This window comes from Atractosteus spatula, chromosome 10 (assembly GCF_055471065.1).
Source record: "Atractosteus spatula isolate fAtrSpa1 chromosome 10, fAtrSpa1.hap1, whole genome shotgun sequence".
NCBI lineage: Eukaryota > Metazoa > Chordata > Actinopteri > Semionotiformes > Lepisosteidae > Atractosteus > Atractosteus spatula.
In genome coordinates, this window is record NC_142715.1 from 23,787,303 (window position 1) to 23,809,834 (window position 22,532).

The 22,532-nt window shown below is 49.9% G+C and overlaps 2 non-coding genes and 2 pseudogenes across 2 annotated transcripts; 1 reads left to right on the top strand and 3 right to left on the bottom strand.

Annotated features, from left to right (window-relative positions):
- Positions 1 to 306: 306 nt before the first annotated feature.
- On the bottom strand, positions 307 to 425 carry LOC148826045 (5S ribosomal RNA; annotated as a pseudogene).
- A 5,026-nt stretch (positions 426 to 5,451) lies between these two features.
- On the top strand, positions 5,452 to 5,523 carry trnap-agg (transfer RNA proline (anticodon AGG)). The gene has a single exon. It is a non-coding gene; the product is annotated as a tRNA-Pro (tRNA).
- Positions 5,524 to 13,556: 8,033 nt separating this feature from the next.
- Positions 13,557 to 13,675, bottom strand: LOC148826047 (5S ribosomal RNA; annotated as a pseudogene).
- Positions 13,676 to 21,616: 7,941 nt separating this feature from the next.
- trnae-uuc (transfer RNA glutamic acid (anticodon UUC)) lies at positions 21,617 to 21,688 on the bottom strand. The gene has a single exon. It is a non-coding gene; the product is annotated as a tRNA-Glu (tRNA).
- Between the last annotated feature and the right edge of the window lie 844 nt (positions 21,689 to 22,532).

The window sequence follows — 22,532 nt, forward strand, 5'->3', positions numbered from 1 at the left end:
AGCACGAGCAAAAATTGATATTTATAACGCTTATAGATTTTAACAATATAACAGACTACTAAAATGTTTACTTTTAAAATAAATATTACATCACAACATGTCAACACCCAGGCACCTGCCGTTAAAGGTTATGGGATGTAGAGATACAGTATATAAGGTTCATGATAAGAATAAAAAACGCTCATGCTAATACACAAGCACCTGTGGCTCACCAAAGCTGACAAATAAAAAGCCAAAAAGACGCACTGCACGTGTGAACAGGAGAATAAGCGAGTGAGTGGAGATAGGGTGCCTCCTGCAATTAAAGGCTTACAGCACCTGGTATTCCCAGGCGGTCTCCCATCCAAGTACTAACCAGGCCCATCCCTGTTTAGCTTCTGAGATCAGACAAGATCAGGCATGCTCAAGGGGGTGTGGCCATAAGTGAGAACAGGGCTCACTGACAGCTCCGTCACCTCTTTTATGACGCTGCTTTTTTTCCCTTCCGTTTTTCTCTTCTTCCCACGTTCTCTCTCTTCACTCTCTCTCTTCACTGCCTTCGTCCCCGCTCTATTTCACTTCAGCCTTTCACTCTTGCTTCCTTCCAATGAGGACGGAGCTGTGGGAGAAAGGGCGCTATAGAGGATCGCTGTGGAGAGCTGCTGCTGTGCTTTGACATCTGAGCTCTGTGGAAAACGATCTCAATACAATTATGAAAAACGCGACTTCTTGATCGCCAGCCGAACAAGTCTCCACAGCCAAAGCGCTGTGTCTCTTTTCAGCTGGCGATAAACCTTTCCTTGATCCTTTGCGGACTTTTAAAACTGTTCATGATCAGAATAAAAAACGCTCACGCTAATACACAAGCACCCTTGTCTCGCCAAAGCTGACAAACAGACGGAAAAGCCGCACTGCACGTGTGAACAGGGGAATGAGCGAGCGAGCGGGGATAGGGTGCCTCCTGCGCTTAAAAGCTTACAGCACCTAGTATTCCCAGGCAGTCTCCCATCCAAGTACTAACTAAGCCTGTCTCTGCTTAGCTTCTGAAATCAGACAAGAGCAGGCGTGCTCAAGGGGGTGTAGCAGCAATGCTTGTTTATAAGACAGAATTAAGAGCCCCCATCTCTCTGTTCATCTCTGTTGTGCAGCCACAGAAAAACTATTCATGCAGGCTGATTTAAAGATTTAAAGATGTTTTCTTTTGATAAGGGACAGCTCCCAAAGGGGGATGCACTTAGCTAAGCCTGGCTATCATGATCAATGGTCACCCATTGGCGCCTATCTGTCTAGGGAGTGCCAGATGGACATCTGGACTGCATTCCTAAGTGTCAGGAGTAAGTGTCTCATATCTCACCTTGATCAACCAATCAGGGACTGGTAGGGCCGAGTAACCCACGTGGGACTCTGATGCCTATGGAACTTTCAGCCAATGAACGAGCTGAAGTTCCTCCAGGTAAAAACAGGCAACACAGAGAGCCTGAGAAATTCAGGAGAATTCTGAATTCTGAATTCTGTGGACTTTTCTAAAGGGAATTCAAAGGAGAATTCCAGGGCAGGACGGCCCAGGAGCAGAAGGCTCCCAAAGGCAGGACATTCTCGCAGCGCGCCTCCTGACCATCCTGAGACTCAGCCCGGACAACCACGGAACGGCCAGTGTGTCCGAGTGCCAGAACTTTCCTTTGTTCTAAGAGTCTAGAGCGGAGGTTGCCATAGAGTAACCAGAGGATCCACCCAAGGTTAGCACCAGCAGCAGGCCTCGTGAACAGGTCAGAACTGTGGACAGCTGAATCACTATTCAGAACTAGCGCTTCTTCAGGAATGAACCGGTCCTCTTCCTGACTTGCTGGGACCCACAGTCATCTTTTCTCCTGTGCACAAACTTTGCTAGTTAAAGCCAACACTAACTAGGCATTGTGCTGCCTTTTTTATCTGGAGGAACTACGGTAGTTCAGTGGCTTAAAGTTCCGTGGGCATTCGAGACCCACATGGGGTTACCCTGCCCTACCAGTTCCTGATTGGCTGATTGAGGTGGAGGATGAGTAACAGTGACCTCTGACCTTAGGGTTGTAAACCTTGGGATGAGACTCTCCCATGGAATCTCCCAGACAGTAAGGCACCAGAGATGACCATTTATTAGGGTGGCTGGTGAATCTCAGCTTTGGGAGCTGTTCCTTATCAGGAAACTTTGTCAGCTAGAAAAACACCTTAAATGTGAACCAGATGGAATGGCCTCTCTGTATCCAGCTGCACTGAGCTGAGGGAGAGAGGGACTGGCAAGGGAGCAGCAAACTTAATTCCTGTATTTTAAATACGCCTTGCCGCTACAGAAGTGTCCTTAGAAGAAAAACATCTTCTATGATAGTGGTACAGTCCATCACGCCCCTCCTATAGCCTTTCAAAGAGAAAAAAAACTGACAACAAAGTATGTCTATGTGTGGTAATCAACCAGGTCTTACAAACATTCTTAAACCCTTCCACCTCCTTTCACTGCAAATGATTTGTACATGTTAGAAGGTTAATTTTGGCTTCTGATATTATGGTGGATTAAGAGTCCTGAAATCTTTGTAGAAGGACAAAGATGAAAGAAAGGGCAGTGTAATCATGGCCAAGAGAAGGCAAATGTTGGACTATCTGCTTGGAGTGAATGGAGCAAAACGTAGGCAATTCCTTGAGCAGAACCTGCTTCATCCTTCAGACTGGGGTTTCTGAAGATCTGTACATTTGAACTTTCAAAGTGACTAAAGTAAAGGAGTTTTCCCTTTTTACCACATAATTCCCACAGATCAACACTAACAGAGAGCCTAATTCCAGCCAGGATTCAATCACTGTCTCTCAGGCATCCCAGCAGTGGATTTCATGACTTCAGAAAGCCATCTTCACCAGTGGAGAACTCAATGCTCTGAGGTTTACTGGCAGAGTCTCACACTGGGTAATGTTAGATGTTGATAAATAATGTCCTATGGAATTCTACTACTGATAACTTCTACTATGGAACTGCGATGTGTCCTGAAAAAAATCTTTTATGATAGTGGTACAGTCCAGCACAGCCTTTAAAAGAGAAAAAAAAACTGACAACAACAAAGTAAGTCTGGTGTAATCAACTAGGTCTTGCAAACATACTTAACCTCTTCCAGCTACCAACATTACAAATGCTGTTTACTCATTAGATGGTTATTTTTGGCTTCTGATATTATGGTGGATAAAGAGCCCTGGAATCTTTGTAGAAGGACAAAAGACAGAAAGAAAGGGCAGTGTAACCATGGCCAAGAGAAGGGAAATATTGGAGAGAGCTTTTTTCATACACTTTTTATCATTGTTTTTCTAGCCCAACAAAGATTAACATATATGAGCAGGCGTCCTGTGTCAAATCCAATCTGCCTCCCTTACAAGCATACAGGAATGTCAGTGAATTAAATATTGACATATGAAAATACACAAAAATATGCAATCACACATATGCAGTTTGAGCAAACATAAGACAATAACCAAGTACCACAAACTACCAGGCATCTAGTATCATTAGCAGTTCAGGTGGGGAGCTGCGTCAGCATGTGTAGGCAGCAAAGGAACAAGTAATGGGTCTATTCCATGCTTAAAAGAGAAGAAGGAAAACACAACATTTCAGCCGTGGAGCCTTCTTCAGGTGTGAGGGCTTCACGGCTGAAATGTTGTGTTTTCTTTCTTCTCTTTTCATCTAGTGTCATTAGCCTTTTAACAGTTCCTGTCAAAATAAAATAGAAATGGATAACATTCTAGAGAGAGTTTGAAATACCAAGGTACAATTTAAAACATATCTCTTCCACTACAACCACAATATTTTGGAGAGATCGTTGAACCTCACTGTTCTGACGTGTCCGTTAGCCTCCGTCCTGCTTCAGCAATGAATGTGGCGGGGCACATTTTGAGGGAGATGAGGTCAATCAGGTGGCAGGAAAACCACGCTATGCTTTTTTTTGAGATCCTGAAAAGGACAGAAGGGCCATGTATATGTGTGCAGCTGGATATGTAATTGCAGGTGGCGTAGCAAATTCTGCTGAAGCCCCACTGCCTGGTGTGGACGGTAGCTGGGCATGTTGCAGCAGAATTGTGCATGTGAGATCAAGGGGGCATGTCATGTGTTTCAGCACCTCACTCCCTTCAGAAGCACATGATTCCCTGAGTTCTTTGGATGACCTGTGGACCGATCTTTCACGATGAAGAATTCCTTAAGAAGAATAGATCTCGGCCCACCATCCCAATGCCTCCGTCTCAAAACAGCAACCTCCCACTGCCCTTAGTCTGCAAGGCAGTCCTTGCAAGTGCGATGATGACGCCGGGACCTTCGTTGCCTGTTGTACGAGCTGAATTTTTGTGCTCATCAATTCAACGCTCTTTCCATCAACTCATCTTGTCTTTTGACGCTTCGTGTTTTGTGCTCCTTTGACTATCGGCATATCAGGTGACTGCAAACACTGAAGTTCTTGCTTACGGAGTGTGGTACTGTACTGTCATGTTGACGTCGAGTGAATCTTTCTTTGGCAACATGGGCAGGCTGACAGCAGCGCGAGCAAAAGTAATGGCAAATTTCTTGACTTATTTCTGAATGTGAATGTTCTTTAGAAAAGGGATGCGGCGTTGCTTCTCCCCCGTGTAAAGGTCACACATTCCAGACGTGGTTATGAGCGAACAGTTGCCGCAAGTGTTTGAAAAGAGCAAAAGAGGAAGCAGCCCTGCCCTGTGTAAGGATCAAACTCACGCCCTTCAGATTATGAGACTGACACACTACCTACTACGCCAACAAGGCCAGCTGCGGCGGACATGCTGGAAAGTTTGCCTCACATGGATTTCACTCGCCTGTTCCCTAATCTTGCGACACCCTCTGCTGGATGTTGCATTTGCCTTTTGATCTCACCGATACTTTTTTGGTCTGTTTGTGTTGCGAGTCTGTCTTTCAGATCTCACCTAGCACAAGTCTCTCTGGCTGAAGTGACCTCTCTGCTTCAGCATCGTGCCCTCACTCATCCATTAAAAACGTCACTCGAACTTCTGACATGCTGACATGAAATGTCAAGAGAGAGTGGCGGAGACGCTTATGCCAGAGAGAAGATGAAAAGGGGGCGTGGCTGTGAAACACTTGACAGCTGCACGATGCTCTCCATGCAAGGCGTGACCACAGGCTAAAGGACACCTTTCGGCACATCAAGCTCTAAGCACACACCTGGAGGATGCGGGAATCAATCCTGCTACCTCTCGCGTGCAAAGCAAGCGCTGTACCATACAAGCTAAGGCCCCTCGCTGGGGCTTATGCCTCGGCGTCACCTAGTGCCGCTTGTTCCCCTCTTACCGGGCGCAGTTCACTGCCCATCGTCTGCAAGGCAGTCGTGTAATTGCGGCTTTCTTGACTTATTGATGAAGGTCTAACTGGACGAGCGAATGACGCCTCTCCTCCCGTCCTCAAGCTCGCTGACAGATTGAAATGGAAAGGGCTGCTGTGGCTCGTTGGTCTAGTGGTATGATTCTCGCTTAGGGTGCGAGAGGTCCCGGGTTCAACTCCCGGACGAGCCCTTGTGTGCTCTTTTCCTCCTCGTCCACAAGACTGGGAACTGATATCCACATCACTTCCCAGCGTCTGCTTATGGCAAACGATGGAATGTGACTACTGACTGAAAGAGCCTGGTGAATACTCATCACGTGGCTCAATGAGAGCGTGCAGTCAGCTGTCCAAGGCGGCAACCTCATTGCTCGTTCAAAAGAACACGTACTGAAAACTCATTACCACTATGTCGTAGATGAGCACCGCGATTGCTTGTTGTCATGTGTCCTTACTTGGGAAATGCAGAAGCAAAAACTGCCCTCTCTCAGCCACCGAAACGTGTGCGGCTCGCCTTGCGCTCTCTGCGCCTCGCATATTTGTGGAGCTGTCTGCTCTTCTTTCTGTTGAAGTACTCAAGTTACGGGGCGTCCTGCAGCCTATGATGTTCTCACTGAGAGCTTTCAAGATTTGAAGGAAAACTACGAGCTTGATGGCTCAAGGCGAACGAATGTGATTGTTAAGCAATCGATGATCAAAAGCACGTCTTCTAACAATTCGTGAGAGTATTATCAGCACTGTTTTCACTCAGATATACTTTTCACTTGCTAAGCTGACAAATTGGACGAGAAAATGCCGGAGACACACTCAGTACAGACTGAGGTTGGGAAGGAGGTGTGGCCCTTCAACGCTTGACAACTGAAGGACGTTCTCTCCGCAACGGAGGAGCACCTGTCAGAAGTCGCAGAGGCTAAAGGAGAACACCAGGCTCCTGGAGCCCCAAACTCAGACCTGGAAAATGCAAGCATCGATCCCGCTACCTCTTGCATGCTAAGCAAGCGCTCTACCATTTGAGCTAATCCCCCTAACTTCATGCTTCTCAGCATCATGTCTTACCGCCTCTGCCCCTCTTACCGGGCACCGCCCACTGCCCTTGGTCTGCAAGGCAGTCCTTTCAAGTGCGATGATGACGCTGGGACCTTCGTTGCCTATTGTACGAGCTGAACTTTTGTGCTCTTTCCATCAACTCATCTTGTCATCTTACAGTCTGGGTAATTGGAGACTGCACTGTTCTGCTTCCTAAGGTCATATACGGGTTTTTCGCATGAAGCCGTATTAAACAGTATTTCTCGCATTGTGAACATGTGCACACAGCGGTCCCCCGGGTTCCAGTTAGTGCGTAATTACGCATCGATGAAAAACCGGAGGTTTAAAAAACGAAATTAGCTCACTGAAAGTTTGATGTAGAGACTGTGGAAATTTCCACAAGTTGCGGTCTTTAAAATGCATTTGGTTTGAAGACGTTCTGTGCTTTCATTGTGAAGATATGGACAAAACAATATTCGAGCGTGGTAAAAAAAATGTCATAAAAATGACAAAGTGAAAGCTGAGAAAGCATTCACAATGCATTTTATACACAAAGCAAGTGTTTTTGTAACTCTAAGAGATTTCGCGAAAGCACTACAGGCGTGCCAAAATCGTTTTCGAACTTCAAGCTAACTTTACCCCGGTCATAGAGAAAGGACTGCCTTTGACTTCTCTGTGTTTTCTTTCACAGCGCTGTGCACCTTTTCATTGCTCTCACTTTCAGAGCCTCTGCACAGCACACAACTCGACATCAGGAAGCACATTGAAGTGAAAGCAGAAAGCGCTGCGACATGCACTGTGCAGATCCCGCCACACTAAGAGGTGAGTGGGTCTGTTCGATCACAGCGCTAGGCGAATCCCCAAACAGTGTGCATGGCAACAAAAAAACCTGCTCTGTTTCGAACCGGGGACATTTCACATGGGAGGCTAACATGATAACCACTACACTATGGAAATGGTGGGAAATTGTGCCCAGTGGCCCAGTGCTGAGTTTCGCCAATGCTATTCAGGGGCTATTCAGGGGCTATTCAGGGGCCAATGCTATTCGATGTGAATTGAATGCTATTCAACTCGCCAATGCTATTTAGGGGTGGAAAAGGGTGGAGCCGTGTGTGTCTTTTGTTCAAAGACACCCCCATCTCAGAGCCTACAGGCCTTCCTCCCGCAGGTCCACAAAGATGTTATTTTTTAAGAAGATCCTGCGAAAGTCAGCCGTCCGCCTCTCAGCCCTGCAGTAGGCCAGGCTGAGAGAGAAGCATTCCTTCACCCTGGCAATGTACACCCTGACAAGGTCTAGCTTCAGGCCATTGTACATCATGAGGTTCCTCCTCTCCCAGACAGCTGTCCTCGCTAGGCTGAGGAGGAGGTTCACTAAAATGGCATTAACCCACCCCCCCTCAGACCCGCGGTACCCAAAGAGGAACAGCTCTTTCCAGGGCACCCCATCAAGAACAGCTCCTCGAACAGAGCGAAACAGGCCATCCAGCAGATCCGTCAAGTACGCCCTGGCTCGAGCTGGGGGAAGATCTTACCCCAGAACACCTCTGAGACCGGCACTCTGAAGCGTTTCGCCACCATCAGCCTGTAGATGCAAGCCCCGCAAGTCTCGAGGGCCCAGGCAGTTTTACCCCGGCTCGCCCACTCCCCTCCTCCTCCTACCTGTCCTCCCTCTCCACCCAATCCATCTCCACCACCTCCCCTTCCCCCTCCATCTTCATGCTCTGTAATTCCCCCTCCGCCGTCCCTGCCCCATCCATCTCCAGACACCCATCCTCCATTCCTTCTTCCACCACTTCCCCTACCTCTCCTCCCACGACCATATCCAACTCCCCTTCCTCAGTCTCTGCCAACGGTGCCTGCCCGAGTATTGAAGAGGCTCCCTCACCTGGCAGGGCGGTGTCTTGTGGCCGCTGCAGGGCAACCGGGCGCTTCCCCTCAGGCTCCTCTGGGTCCTCGGGTGTCTGTTTGTCTGGGCCTATGTCCACCTTGCCAGGTTCTTGTCGCCGTTGCCGCTGCCGCTTGGTCACACGCCTCACAGCAGCGGCTTTGTTGACCCCAGCAGGCTTCTCATCCCTGGACCCAGAAGAGGGCCCTGCTGGCTCACCGGTAAGCTGGGGCACCGCTGATGGTGATGGTGGTGGTGGTGCTGGTGCCGTCACCTCCTCCCTCTGCCTCTCTCCCTGCACAGGCTGGGGTGTCATAAGCCCACTGGTACGCTGAGGGGCCGCCTCTGGTGGTGGTGGTGCCCGTAGGATCTCAGCTGCATCACACTGCACCACCGCCTGTTGTGGAGCAACCTCCCACCGCTTCTCTTGCGGCACAGAGTGGGACGCAGCAGGATTGTTAGGGCAACGGGGCGCCTCTGCTGGTGGAGATGCTGGCTGGTCCCCGGCTCCTTTCTGCTGCGCTGTACCCAGTATTGGAGGGGTCTCTCTCTGCCTCTCCCCCATCACTGGCTGGGGCGTTGCTGGCTCACTGGGGTCCTGGGGCGCCGCTGCTGGCAACTCTCCATGGTCAGCTGCAGCGGCCACTTGTAGTCCATCTTCAACCCCCCTCGGCGTTGTGGGCAGCTGCTCCTGTGGCGGCTGGATCTTCCGGCTCCGGCTCGCAGTTGCAGCTCATGAGCGCGTGGAGGCAGTCCGGGCACTTGGCAGCGGTGCAGTTCCTGGCGCGGTGGCCGGGCTGTCTGCACTCATAGCAGAGGAACTCAGGGCAGTCCTTGGCGATGTGCCCCGAGTCCAGGCAGACATGACACACCCTTTGTTGCTGGTCGTGGAGGACCCTGAAGTACTGGTCCCCCTCTGCCGTGGCGAAGCGGGTGCTGTACGGCAACGAGGCTACATGCTCGGGAAAGTGAATCCGAACAAACCTCGTGCCATCAGCAATGGTGGTCCCAGGGTAGTGGCGCATCCTGATGTCCGAAATCACTCTCACCCCCCAGCTACTCAGCTTCTCCTTGATAGTCTCGTCTGAGATATATGCCGGGAGGTGGAGGAAGGACACCACTACCTCCTTCGGCTCCAGCCAGCGGCAGTAGCAGGGTGTGCCCTGCACATCCAGCCCCACAGCCACCGCGTCCGCATGTTCTTTTGAGTCCAGAGTCAGTTCAAACTCTTTTGGCGTCCGGGGGCGGCAGACAAAAAGAGAGCCCTCCCCACAGACGCTGTGCACTGCTGCGATAATAGCAGATGGTTTCTCCACGCCGCTCACATCCACCACAACAGTATGCGCCCTTGCAAAAACCCGCCGGGGGGATCGGTCTGAAATCCTCATCCTTCTCTTTCCTACACCACTCTCCTCCTCCACTACAATAACATTCTCTGCCTCCATGTTTTTTCCTTCCATTAAAACACAAACAGGACTCAGAAAGCAACAAAAAAGCAACAACAAAAAACCAAAAGTCTCTCCCCTCCCCAAACAGCACTAGGCTGAAGGGGAGGGCTTCAAAAATCAACCAAAAACACCAAAAAACCACAAAAATTCACAAAAAACAAAGTCTTACTTGAGACAAACAAATCCTCTATTCCTCTCCTTCTTCCTGCTCTCACGCTGACTACGCCCCTGTGACATCAGAGGGCCTGCTCAAGGGGGTGTGGCCGTAAGCAAGAGCAGGGCTCACTGGCACCCTTCTTATAGAGAGGACAGCTCCGTCACCTCTTTTACCACACTGCTTTTTTTCCCTTGCGTTTTTCTCTTCTTCCCACGTTCTCTCTCTTCACTGCCTTCGTCCCCGCTCTATTTCACTTCAACCTTTCACTCTTGCTTCCTTCCAATGAGGACGGAGCTGCGGGAGAAAGGGCGCTATAGAGGATCGCTGTGGAGAGCTGCTGCTGTGCTTTGACATCTGAGCTCTGTGGAAAACGATCTCAATACAATTCTGAAAAACGCGACTCCCAGAACGCCAGCCGAACAAGTCTCCACAGCCGAAGCGCCGTGTCTCTTTTCAGCTGGCGATAAACCTTTCCTCGATCCTTTGCGGACTTGTAAAACTGTTCATGATCAGAATAAAAAACGCTCACGCTAATACACAAGCACCCGTGTCTCGCCAAAGCTGACAAATAAACAGACGGAAAAGCCGCACTGCACGTGTGAAAAGGGGAATAAACGAGCGAGCGGGGATAGGGCGCCTGATGCGCTTAAAAGCTTACAGCACCAGGTATTCCCAGGCAGTCTCCCATCCCAGTACTAACCAGGCCCGTTGCTGCTTAGTTTCAAAGTTCAAACGAGCTCAAGCGAGTGGAAAGCTCATTGGCACCCTTTTTATAGAGAGGACAGCTCCGTCACCTCTCTTACGACGCTGCTTTTTTTCCCTTGCGTTTTTCTCTTCTTCCCACGTTCTCTCTCTTCACTGCCTTCGTCCCCGCTCTATTTCACTTCAGCCTTTCACTCTTGCTTCCTTCCAATGAGGACGGAGCTGCGGGAGAAAGGGCGCTATAGAGGATCGCTGTGGAGAGCTGCTGCTGTGCTTTGACATCTGAGCTCTGTGGAAAACGATCTCAATACAATTCTGAAATACGCGACTCCCAGAACGCCAGCCGAATAAGTCTTGAAGTGGAAAGTAAATTGATTCTTAAAATGTAGAGAGCTTTGTAAACAAAATATATTGGTGCTTTTAGATAATATATTTCAAGGATGTAATTGTTGTGCTACAGTACGTGCAGAATTTTAGAAAACAGTGCGTCAACAAAGTACACTGTTTAGGTTACTTTAGAAGACAATGTACCAAAACAATATATGCTGTCTGGGTCGTTAGAATTAGCTGAAAGTAACTGATAAGCTTTGAATAACATATCTAGTGCTTCTTCTCTCACTTTTTGATGTAATCTGTTTTCTCTTAGGGAAAGGGGAAGTTTTAGAAGGGACAAAGCGCTGAGCTTTTTTACAGCGCAACGTCTTATAAAAACCCTGTACTGCTTGTAACAAATTGAGTCTCTGGTTGCACTTTGCGAAGTGGCAGCAGGGCTCGCAATATTGAAATAAAAACCTTACTCAGGTGAGAACTCTCTCTTGTGCCTTCCTTGATAGTTATATTTCCATGACACCGGTTTTAATGTCTGTAGATTGTATCTTATTTTTATTTTTTGTTTTGTTTCATGTTCATATTATGTGTTTTCACCCAGTTGACTCCAGTTAATAACAGTTCACCCAGTTAATAGCCACTTTTTATGCGCGAAAAACGGGTGATCTTTCCATCTCGTGATCAGCTTAGTATCTTTCTGTAAGTTTTTTTCTTCTTAATTAAACGTTTAAAATACATGAATTTCATAAAGACAACACACGTTTTGAACAGAAAAAAATCATATATTCTGTTCTCTTCCTGGTATGTATAACAGATCAGCAGGTCTTATTTTCCCAATTGCTTTTTTCCACTGTATTTATCATATTGGCTAGCCAATGTCCTCTCTTAGCTAGGTAATGTTACTTGTGGATGTGCTTCTGCGTTGCGTAGAAGCACATGTATCCATAGAAAGTGTATTATACTACTATTTGAGCTACAGTACATAAAAATAATTATATCGTTATTAATTTCTTTAGGTACGTGATTCCATATTATATTCCCTATTAATCAAATTCTAAAAGTATACTTTTGTTTACTCAGATAACGAGCACATTCACAGAAAATGTTAATATCTTACGACTTTTCACAAAGTATATAAACTTAAGATGGTCAGAAGGAGCATGTAAAAACGTTTCCAAAACGTGGTAAAATCTTACTACATGTAAGACTTTGATGCTTAAAATGTTTAGGAAGAAAGTGGAATACTGGTGTGTATTTTTTCTTTAAACTACCAATACCAGCCATATACAGTTTACACTATATGTTTATGTTCCTAAATTAATATAGTTTATGGTGGTGTATCGTGGTTGTAGAGGTTTGATGGGTTTACTGAGACAATTATTAATTGTAGCAGTAATCACGAGGTTGTTCGTTGTGGCTTTTAGAAAATCAATCGTCAGAACAACTAACAACGCAAACACACGGGTTCAATACACGAGATACATAAATTGTGCACCAAACATATACTAGTCTGCCTGGATACGAGCGGCAGACCTTACTGTGAGGGTTATCAATATACAAGGTATATAATCTCGAAGAGATGAGATGCCAACACAAAGAGATACACAACAGAGAATATATGTCAATATATATCGTTCGGTTACCAAATCGCTAATCAGTGTTATTAGCCACTGTTACTCTAAACTCGGAGATAAATACATTACTCATGAAATAAATTGATAACAACTTGTGTTGAGGTACAATTGAATTCTCGAGACGCAATGTAGAACATGGGGTTTACTTATCCACTGTGTATGGATTTGGAATTTCCCGGCACGATCACCAAGCCAGCTGACAGGCTCTGTCGCAGCCTCTGTTCCAGCGGTTGTCCAATGGGCATTGTCCCGGCGTCCTCTGGCTACCGGCCAACCAGTTGAGGTACAGCTCGGAGTAGGACGGGCGGAGGAATCTGACTGCGGCGCGCAGGGCAGTCGTTGCTCCAAGGAGATTTACCAGTAGTCCGGCTGGCTAGTAGAAAGTCTCTATGCACAGAGTGTGACAGCGAGTCCTCACAAGTCACTCTTTTGCCTGGGAAGAAGCTGGTTCGTTCCCGGTCCAGCGCTGCTTCTGAATAAGCTATTTAGGTTGTCGACGAGGGTCCAACTGTAGGCTGCCGTTGATCAAGCGGAGCATTCACGTTGGTAGAATTCTGAGTACGTACGGGATCCTCGGCCTTGCGCTTAGAACAAAGTCCAAGTCCCTTTGCAGACAACAGCAGTTCTCACATGATTGTCTCTGAGGATGCGCAAAAATGGCCAAGGAGAGCCCCGATCTGAGCTTGCGTCCCTTTTTGACCAAGACACAGATGTGTGCTGATTGGTTGAGAGTTTGGCGGGCATTGGAGACCCACATGGTATTACCATGCCCTGCCAGTCCCTGATTGGTTGATCAAGGTGAGATATGAGTCACTTACTCTTGACACTTAGGAATGCAGTCCAGATGTCCATTTGGCACTCCCTAGACAGATAGGCGCCAATGGATGACCATTGATCATGATAGCCAGGCTTAGCTAAGTGCATCCCCATCTGGGAGCTGTCCCTTATCAAAAGAAAACATCTTAAATCAGCCTGCATGAATACTTTCTCTGTGGCTGCACAACAGAGATGAACAGAGAGATGGGGCCTCATTTGGGAAAACAGGCAGCACCTGCAGCACCTGGTATTCCCAGGACGTCTCCCATCCAGGTACTAACCAAGCCCAACCCTGCTTAGCTTCCGAGATCAGACGAGATCGGGCACATTCAGGGTGGTGTGGCCGCAAGCAAAAACTGTGGCGCCTGACTCGCTACTTGAAGCTGTGTGTGGCTGGGGCTCCGTGCCCCCCGAGCGGGACTGAAGGATCGTTCGTGTGCAACTCTTTGGAAAGGAGCGTCTTTCCAAATCGCATTGCGTACCTGGATGTTGGCGAATGTGCTCCCTTGTGTTGGCTTGTCCCGCACTGGAGGAGAACAAACAAACTGCACGGAGGAGCACAAGGCAAGTCTTCACAAGACAAAAACCTCCAGTGCACAGCACTCTGAAAACATTTCTGGGCTGTCGCGTGTTTATTTCAGCACATAAAGCGCACCAGTCCAACACGTCGGCCGGGCGCGCGGCGCCTCCGCCCTCTTGTGGCCTTGCGGCGTCAGAGCAAGAGGCTCCTTCTCGCTGCCTTTCCGCTGTGTTGCAGAGCCCCGAGAGGGAACCTGGAGCACACACTTTGTGGGGGGCGGGGGACCACATTCACGCTCTGCCCCCGGTCTCTTGCGCGAGTACTAAATCACACGGCGCCAGCCAGCGGCCAGGAGACAAGTACAATATCGCGGGACAGGGGGGCCTCATCATTGATTGTTACATATGAGACGGGGATTAGGAGGAGACCCCGACTGATTGGTAAAGGGGAACACTTACACCAGAGAGACACCCCCGGCGTCTCTTTTTGAGAGACGCCCTGGGATTTCTTAATGGCCAAGGAGGGTCGGGACCTCGGTTTTACGCCTCCCCCGAAGGACGGCGCCTGTTTGTGCAGCAGAGTGTCGCCATCAGGATGCTGGGGCATAAGAAAGCCACACAGACCGCAGTGTGAGCGCTCCCTACTGGTCCCAGTCACACCTCTTGTAGGAGCAGCAGCAACCTGAGCTTTTCCGGGGGGAATCTCCCATCCGGGTGCCGGCTAGGCTCACACCTGCTGGGCTGCCGTGGTTGAGCCCAGTCGAGAGTCGCAGGGTGAGATCTAGTCACCGGGGAGAAACGATACAAGCGAAGGATTACTCGACTCCCAGCACTTGAAAAGACCGACAAATGACTCATTCCCACCGGAGCTGAATGTACCTGCATGTGTCGTGTCGTCTACTTCCCCCGCCCCGCTGTGTTTGCTGTATTGTCTTTGAAGCCAGCCCCCGAGATGAGACGGGCTGTTCCTGTGCCCCAATTAACACTTTACAGGTGCCATTCCCCGGCATTGTGGCCATTGTCGGTGGTCACACGTGATAAGATAAGGTGGAGGAGAGCGGGGCATGCCCAGTGCCAGACATTCAAGGAGGGGGCTGTGCGAGGTGAGGTGAGGTGCGACACGACGCTGCTAATGCGGAGCACTTGTTGAACTGGCATTGAAAGGACGTGTGCGCACGGAGCGAGCCTTCCCTGCGGCGGAGCGTGGAAACTTTCTCCCCGCGCTGCAGGAGTTGTGTGCGCTGCAGCGGTGCCAAGAGAACAGCACAGAAGGCAGCAGGCTCTGGAGAGCGGGTAAGAGACAAACCTTGTGGGCAGGCGAGCAGGCCCGTTTTTTGGAAATTGCTGAAAAGGCTCCGGTGTTTGTTCGGTGTGTGGCAGGCGCACGACGCGAGCTTGCGTAGTGATCTGCCGGTCTGGTGTTGTGCAAATGAGGCCGAATTGCGTCCCGGGACATGCTGTGAATGCACATTGGCGACTGCAGATGTGTAGGAAACGGCGCGCTCGTTTTCTTGTTTTGCCCACCCTTTTGAGTGTTAGTGTGGTGTGTGAGTGTGCGAAAGAGTGGGCCCAGCAGGAGGCAGTGGCGTGCGGGGCGAGGAGCTGGCCTAGGCTGCGCGCTTTGTGCTGTGGGTGCGGGCCGCTTGCAGTGCCTTATACAACTTATACTTACCTGGCAGGGGTGATACCTTGATCATCCTGTAGGTGGAGTAGTTGGATTGTTTTCTTGTTTTGTGGAAGCAGTGTTTGTTTTGCAGTTTACGAAATGGCAACTTTTGGATCCTGCAAGAATGCTGTACGTTTTGAGCTTTTGGATGACCTCTTCATGGATCGCATGCAGTTCAGCAGAAAAGTGTTGCAGAAGGAACTTGGCTTTGAACCTCGGCACTTGGATTTCATCTTTGCTTTCCCAGGTCAGAAAGCATTTGAGGTTGTTTTAGCTACCTATTCTCTGTTTGAACAATGTGTGGATGTGTTTGAGGCAAAAACAGGGAAAGTTCCTGTCCTTGAGAAGATCAACTTGCAGCCTCTGACACAGAGAGAGAGGAAAACGGTGCATGTTGTTATGTTCTCGGATCTGGCAAAGACGGACATTCACACCTGCCTTAACCAGTACTGCACCGTCCACCATGGAACTGAGGTTAGAGATGTTGACGGTATAAAAACAGGAGCAAGGAAATTCGAGGTTAGCTTGCTACCAGACAATGTAAATGGAGGCTTAAGGCACCTGCCCTCTACAATCCGGCTGGGCGCCTGCAATGGCTATGTTTTTTATGTGGGACAACCAAAGGTGTGTCGGCGCTGTGGTGCTGTGGGACACCTGGCATCGTCCTGCACTGTGAAATGCTGCAAGACCTGTGGCAAACAGGGACATTTAGCCTCTGACTGTTCAATGCTGCCTGTTCTGACTGTTCGGAATGACACGTTTTTAAGAACTGCCCTCATGCCTACGCCAATAAACTCAAAATGAGAAAGGATGAGGCAGTGCTTGTTTCAGCCAAACCGGCCCGAAAATCCAAAGCAAACAACAAGTCAAACAAAGAACCCTTGTTGGACAAAGACTCTCAGCCTCCAGCCAGGATCAGTCCTGCTGTGGCTCCGGGGCCGGTGGAAGAGAAATCCACTACGCCCCCACAACCGCAGACTGCACCAGACAAGCACGAGGGTTTGAAAACCCCCGAGAACAGCGAAGCCCCCTCCCCCACTCCTGCTCCTCAGAACGAGGGCCAGTGTGGGGCCCCCCGGTGGAGCGGGTCCAGCGAGGATACCCAGGATTCAGCGGAGCTGCTTTTCTCAGACTCTGCAAGTGCTACAGATGCCCTCCTCTCCTCCATCCAGTCCATCACAGAGGATCTGCAGCAGCTGGTGGGTGAGGGGGAAGAGGAGACTGGTGCATCGGCTGCACCCCTTTCCCCTCAGTGCTCCCAGGAGCTGGACTTGAGGAAAAGGAAAAATGTCTCTGTTTTCTCCCCGAGCGAGGAGGAAGGAGAGCATGGTGATGGGGACAGCTGGAACCCCTCCACCCCTCCCTCTACCCCCTTCCTTGAAATGGACTCCGTGAACGCTTTTACTGCTGCCACCCTGATGAAGGCTCATTCAGAGGATGGCTGGCAGGAAATTGGTAAGAAGAAAAAGAAAAAGAAGAAGGTAACAGGTGAGACAGAAGAGAAATGTGTTTTGTAAAGACTGGTTCCACTTTCTTATGTAATATGGCTCTAAACATAATTTCTCTTAACACCAGAGGTATCAATGACAGAGTTAAATGCCAGTCTGTCTTTGATTACCTCCAGCAGAGAGAGGGAGATGTGTTGATGTTGCAGGAGTGTGCTTTAGCCTATCAAGAGAGGTATAAAAGCTTTGAAGAAAGGTGGGATAAAGGGCCTTCTGTTTGGTCAGGGGACAATAACAACAGAACCTCTGGTGTCGCCATTCTTTTCAAAGGATGGGCATTCAAATTGAAAAGTATTCAGAGGGTCATAGGTCAAGGATGGCAGGTTGCTGTGTGTGGATGTCTAATGGGGGACCGTTAACCTGCGTCTAATCAATGTGTATTGTCCTACTGACGTGGGAGGAAGGGTGGAGCTACTCAAGGCACTCTCCCCCCTATTGTTATGTAGCACAGACGTGATAGTGGGAGGGGATTTTAGTTGTATCTTAGAGCACACAGATAGGCAGTCTAGCTCTCCGATAAAATTGGATTCCAGCTCACTGGCCCTGCAAAACTTAGTTCAAGACTTTAAACTCTCAGACACATATAGATGTATATATCCCACAACAGCAGGATATACATGGTCATGGAGGAATAGCAGCTCCAGAATTGACTATTGCTTTGTCTCAGAGAGAGTGAAAGTTGTTGGGGTCACTCTTCAGCCTGTCTTCTTCTCAGATCATCAGGCTTTAGGGTGTAGAGTGGAACTCCAGGGCGGGACTGTCTTTGGCCCAGGCCTCTGGAAACTCAACACAAAGCTGCTAGAGAACGAGGGGGTAGTATCCCGCTACAAGGAGAAACTATCACAGTGGCTGTCCTTGCAGTGTCTGTACAGGTCAGTAGAAGAGTGGTGGGAGGAGGTGAAGGTGAGGACAAAGGCCTTTTTCATTGCTGAGGGAAAGAAGGCTGCTGCCAGACGGAGAGGAGTGCTAGCCAGGAAACAGAGGCAGCTGCAGCGTCTCTACACGAGACAGTGGCTTCGATGTGCGCGAGGATATCACCCTTTTTAAAAAGGATGTCTGGAGCATAGCGGAAGAAAGTAGTCGAGGAGTGCTGTTAAGAAGCTGAGTGCAGTTCTTGGAAGAAAACGAGAAGTGTACTCGCTTCTTTTTCAGGAAAGTGGTAGGCTCCAAGTCTGTCATGGAAAGTGTAGTTGATGAGGAGGGAAGAGAGAGTACAGAGCTGAGTGCTATCCTCTCCTGCATCGAGGCCTTCTTGTCACGGACGTCCAAGAGGACTAACCATGGGGAGCAGGGGGGTGGAGAAAGACCCATATGCGTAGCGGCGAGACGGGAAAAAGGCCCAGGCTCATTAGTGCAAAGAGTTCAGGAATGCCGTATAGAAACCTGTGCCCTCAGGGAGCGGACGTGGGGTGCCCTGGTGCTAGGCGGGTCTCAGGACATCCGAACGTCAGTGCTGAGCGAGGACAGAGTACAAGACCCGGAAATATTTAGCCCAAGGGAAAGAGAGGGACAGGAAGGACAGCAGACCATAAACTAGGGACAGGACAGAGAAGGACCGCCCTCTGGCTGCAGAGGGCGTGACACTTCTACTCAAGACTTTACAGCTCTACAGAGGTAAAGGATGAAGAAATTCATTTTTTTACCTCAAAGCTAGAAAACGTTTTGATTGAAGAAGATAGGGAAGTACTTGAGGGGGATTTGACAGTAGAAGAGCTGAGAGGCTATGGAGAGCTTACAGAAGGTGGAAACTCCGGGTGCTGACAGGCTCCCTAAAGGGGCGTCTGCTTTTACTACTTGCACGAATGAAGGCAAGAAAAAGCCAATCGATGTGAACCAACGGCGCTTTACAGAGGAGTACTGCCTGACTGGATCGTTGATGAACGACAGAGGCCACTCCGACCTCTTCTCGGGTTTCTTCAATGACTTACTAAGGATCTTTTTCACATTCGCCCATGCAGGGGAAGCCAGTTACACCAAAGCAAACGCAGGAAAGTGCCATTCAAGCAGAGACCAGGAGGGACTTGTTTACACCGAGAGTGGTCGGAGAATGGAACAATGCGCCCAGCCCTGTTGCTGGAGCCGATTCTTGATGAGATCTTGGGCTCACTAAGAAGCCCCCGCTGGATGCTAATCTTTCTGTTGTTCTTGCAGGTCCTGCGCTGCTTTTGAGCCGACAGAGCTCGTCCTGGTCTGTCAGCACAGCCCAATTGCAAATGATCGGCTCCGGGTACAGAAGGAACGTGCGTTTGGTACAAGAGTGCATGAAGGCACCGGAAATACATTGGGAACAAATGACCGGTCGCTCAATACCTCTGTGAAGTACAGGAGTGTGCACAACGAGGCTGTTTCCGCCCGGTCTCGAACTGGGGACCTTTCGAGTGTTAGGCGAACGTGATAGCCGCTACACTAGGGAAACCTGCAGGGACCGCTGCTGGTGTCTCGCTTGCGTTTCGGGCTGAGAAAGGGAAGCGTCACTTTAGGCAGGGGGCGCTGGAGAGAGGAATAAAGGGCTCGATGAAACAAAATGCCGAAACCCGGGATCCAACCAGGGACCTTTAGATCTTCAGTCTAACGCTCTCCCAGCTGAGCTATTTCGGCGGTGCACAGAGCGCACAGCCACCTGCTCCAGCCTTCCTGTGTTGCGGCATGAGCGCACCAAGAGGAGCGGGAGAGTGTTGCAGGAACGTCACTCAGAAGGAAAGCCACCCAGCTGCGCCCTCTGAGCTCTGTCCAGCGCATCTTCCTCGCATGGACTCCTGCCTGCGACGGGCAGGAAACAATTAGCAAGAACAGAACAACACCCCATGGGTGTCTCATGACCACACCTTAGGTTGTGACACGTGCAGGTGTGAGGGGTTGCTGGGCTACTTTGGAGCAGAGCTTGGGCGGAGGGGGGGCGGGAAAGCAGACAAAGAGGTGACACATTTGTATGTGCAGAGACCTGAGCTGTTGTTGCTGCGGACGCTGTCTTTTCTGTTCTCGGGGTAGGAGTGAATGTTGAGTTGCCCTTAGAAATGAAGCAGAGCACTTCAACGGCACGGGTGTGTGTGTGTGCGCCCTGGTGATTCTGGGAGACAGATCAAACCTGGGCTAAAAGAGAGGAGGCTTAGCCCTCTTCCATTTGCTACTTCAAAGTTGTACAACCCATTTGTATCTGCTAGGCGGCGCAGCCGTCGTGCACAAAGAACGCTTTGAAAAGCGTCCAAAGCAAGTCATTCCGAGTTGGTCGTTTGTGTTTTCCGTTCAGACGCGAAATGCTGAAATGATCTCTCGGCTCCTCGGTTGTCATTTCTGCTCCGTAAAGGAATCACAGCCGCGTCGCCTTCCAGCACGCTGGGTCGGGACACGATGCCGGGGGTCGGAGAGTGCGATGTCTTCCTCGTTAGTATAGTGGCAAGTATCCCCGCCTGTCACGTGGGAGACCGGGGTTCGATTCCCCGATGGGGAGTAGCTTTTCTTTTACCTCCTTAGAGAAAGGACTGCCTTTCACTTCTCTGTTTTCTTTCACAGCGTTGTGCACCTTTTCATTGCTCTCGCTTTCAGAGCCTCCGCACGGCACACGACTCGACATCAGGAAGCACATTGAAGTGAAAGCAGGGAGCGCTGCGACATGCACTGTGCAGATCCAGCCACACTAAGAGGTGAGTGGGTCTGCTCGATGCACAAAGAACGCTTTGATAAGCGTCAAAGGCAAGTCATTCCGAGTTGGTCGTTTGTGTTTTCCGTTCAGACGCGAAATGCTGAAATGATCTCTCGGCTCCTCGGTTGTCATTTCTGCTCCGTAAAGGAATCACAGCACGCGTCGGCTTCCAGCACGGTGGGTCGGGACACGATGCCGGGGGTCGGAGAGAGCGATGTCTTCCTCGATAGTATAGGACCTGTCACGCGGACCTGTCACCTGTCCCCACCTGTCACGCGGGAGACCGGGGTACATCAGGACGCGCATTGAAGTGAAAGCAGGATGCGCGGCGACATGCACTGTGCAGATCCCGCCACACTAAGAGGTGAGTGGGTCTGTTCGATCACAGCGCTAGGCGAATCCCCAATCCCCTTTTGTGCGTGGCGACAAAAGAAGCCTGTTTCCGCCCGGTTTCGACCCGGGGACCTTTCGCGTGTGAGGCGAACGTGAGAACCACTACACTACGGAAACGGTGGTAAGACGTGCCCAGCGGCTCAGTGCTGAGCTTCGCCAATGCGATTCAGCTGCTTCCAGTGCCTTTATTGGAGTGCGCTGATGGACCGTGCTCTCTCTCCAGAGACCAGCACGCCTGTCATGGACGGAGCAGGAAAGGCGGCGCCACATTCTACAGCCCTCTTCACGCAATCGACGAAATCGGGCTACTGAAGTGGAGAAAATCGCCTCTCCAGAAAGTGCAAATATCATCTTGGAGAGTATAAATCCTATTGCCGAAGGTCAGCCCTGTCTACCAGAGTAACCCTCCCACCTCCTGCAGCGATGATCAGCTCGTCTCACACGCGAGAAGTTTCGGCTGGAAACAAGCGCCCCCTCTTCTCGCACGTTTTGCACGTTCGAGTAGTTTTAATACGGCTCCTTCGTACACGGTGCTGATCTTTTGGAAAGCAGGAGGCAAAACTGACACGTTCCCATACCGGGAGTCGAACCCGGGCCGCCTGGGTGAAAACCAGGAATCCTAACCGCTAGACCATATGGGAGCGCACAACCCTGCTGTTCCGGGCATCATGCAAGCAAACTACATAAATATGAGAAAACACGCAAGAGAGTTGTCACTCAGAGTGTCGAAGGGTCGATGTATACTGGGACTCAGTTGAAATGCAACGTCAGGACTTTTCTGAATTATGTCACACGAAGAGAGCACAGCCTTTTCCGCCCTGCCACGTGTGTATCGGTAACTCGCCGTGATCGTATAGTGGTCAGTACTTTGCGTTGTGGCCGCAACAACCCCGGTTCGAATCCGGGTCACGGCAGAATAGGGGCGTCTGCTTTTACTACTTGCACGAATGAAGGCAAAAAAAGCCAATCGATGTGAACGAACGGCGCTTTACAGAGGAGTACTGCCTGACTGGATCGTTGATGAACGACAGAGGCCACTCCGACCTCTTCTCGGGTTTCTTCAATGACTTACTAAGGATCTTCTTCACATTCGCCCATGCAGGGGAAGCCAGTTACACCAAAGCAAACGCAGGAAAGTGCAATTCAAGCAGAGACCAGGAGGGACTTGTTTACACCGAGAGTGGTCGGAGAATGGAACAATGCGCCCAGCCCTGTTGCTGGAGCCGATTCTTGATGAGATCTTGGGCTCACTAAGAAGCCCCCGCTGGATGCTAATCTTTCTGTTGTTCTTGCAGGTCCTGCGCTGCTTTTGAGCCGACAGAGCTCGTCCTGGTCTGTCGGCACAGCCCAATTGCAAATGATCGGCTCCGCGTACAGAAGGAACGCGCGTTTGGTACAAGAGTGCATGAAGGCACCGGAAATACATTGGGAACAAATGACCGGTCGCTCAATACCTCTGTGAAGTACAGGAGTGTGCACAACGAG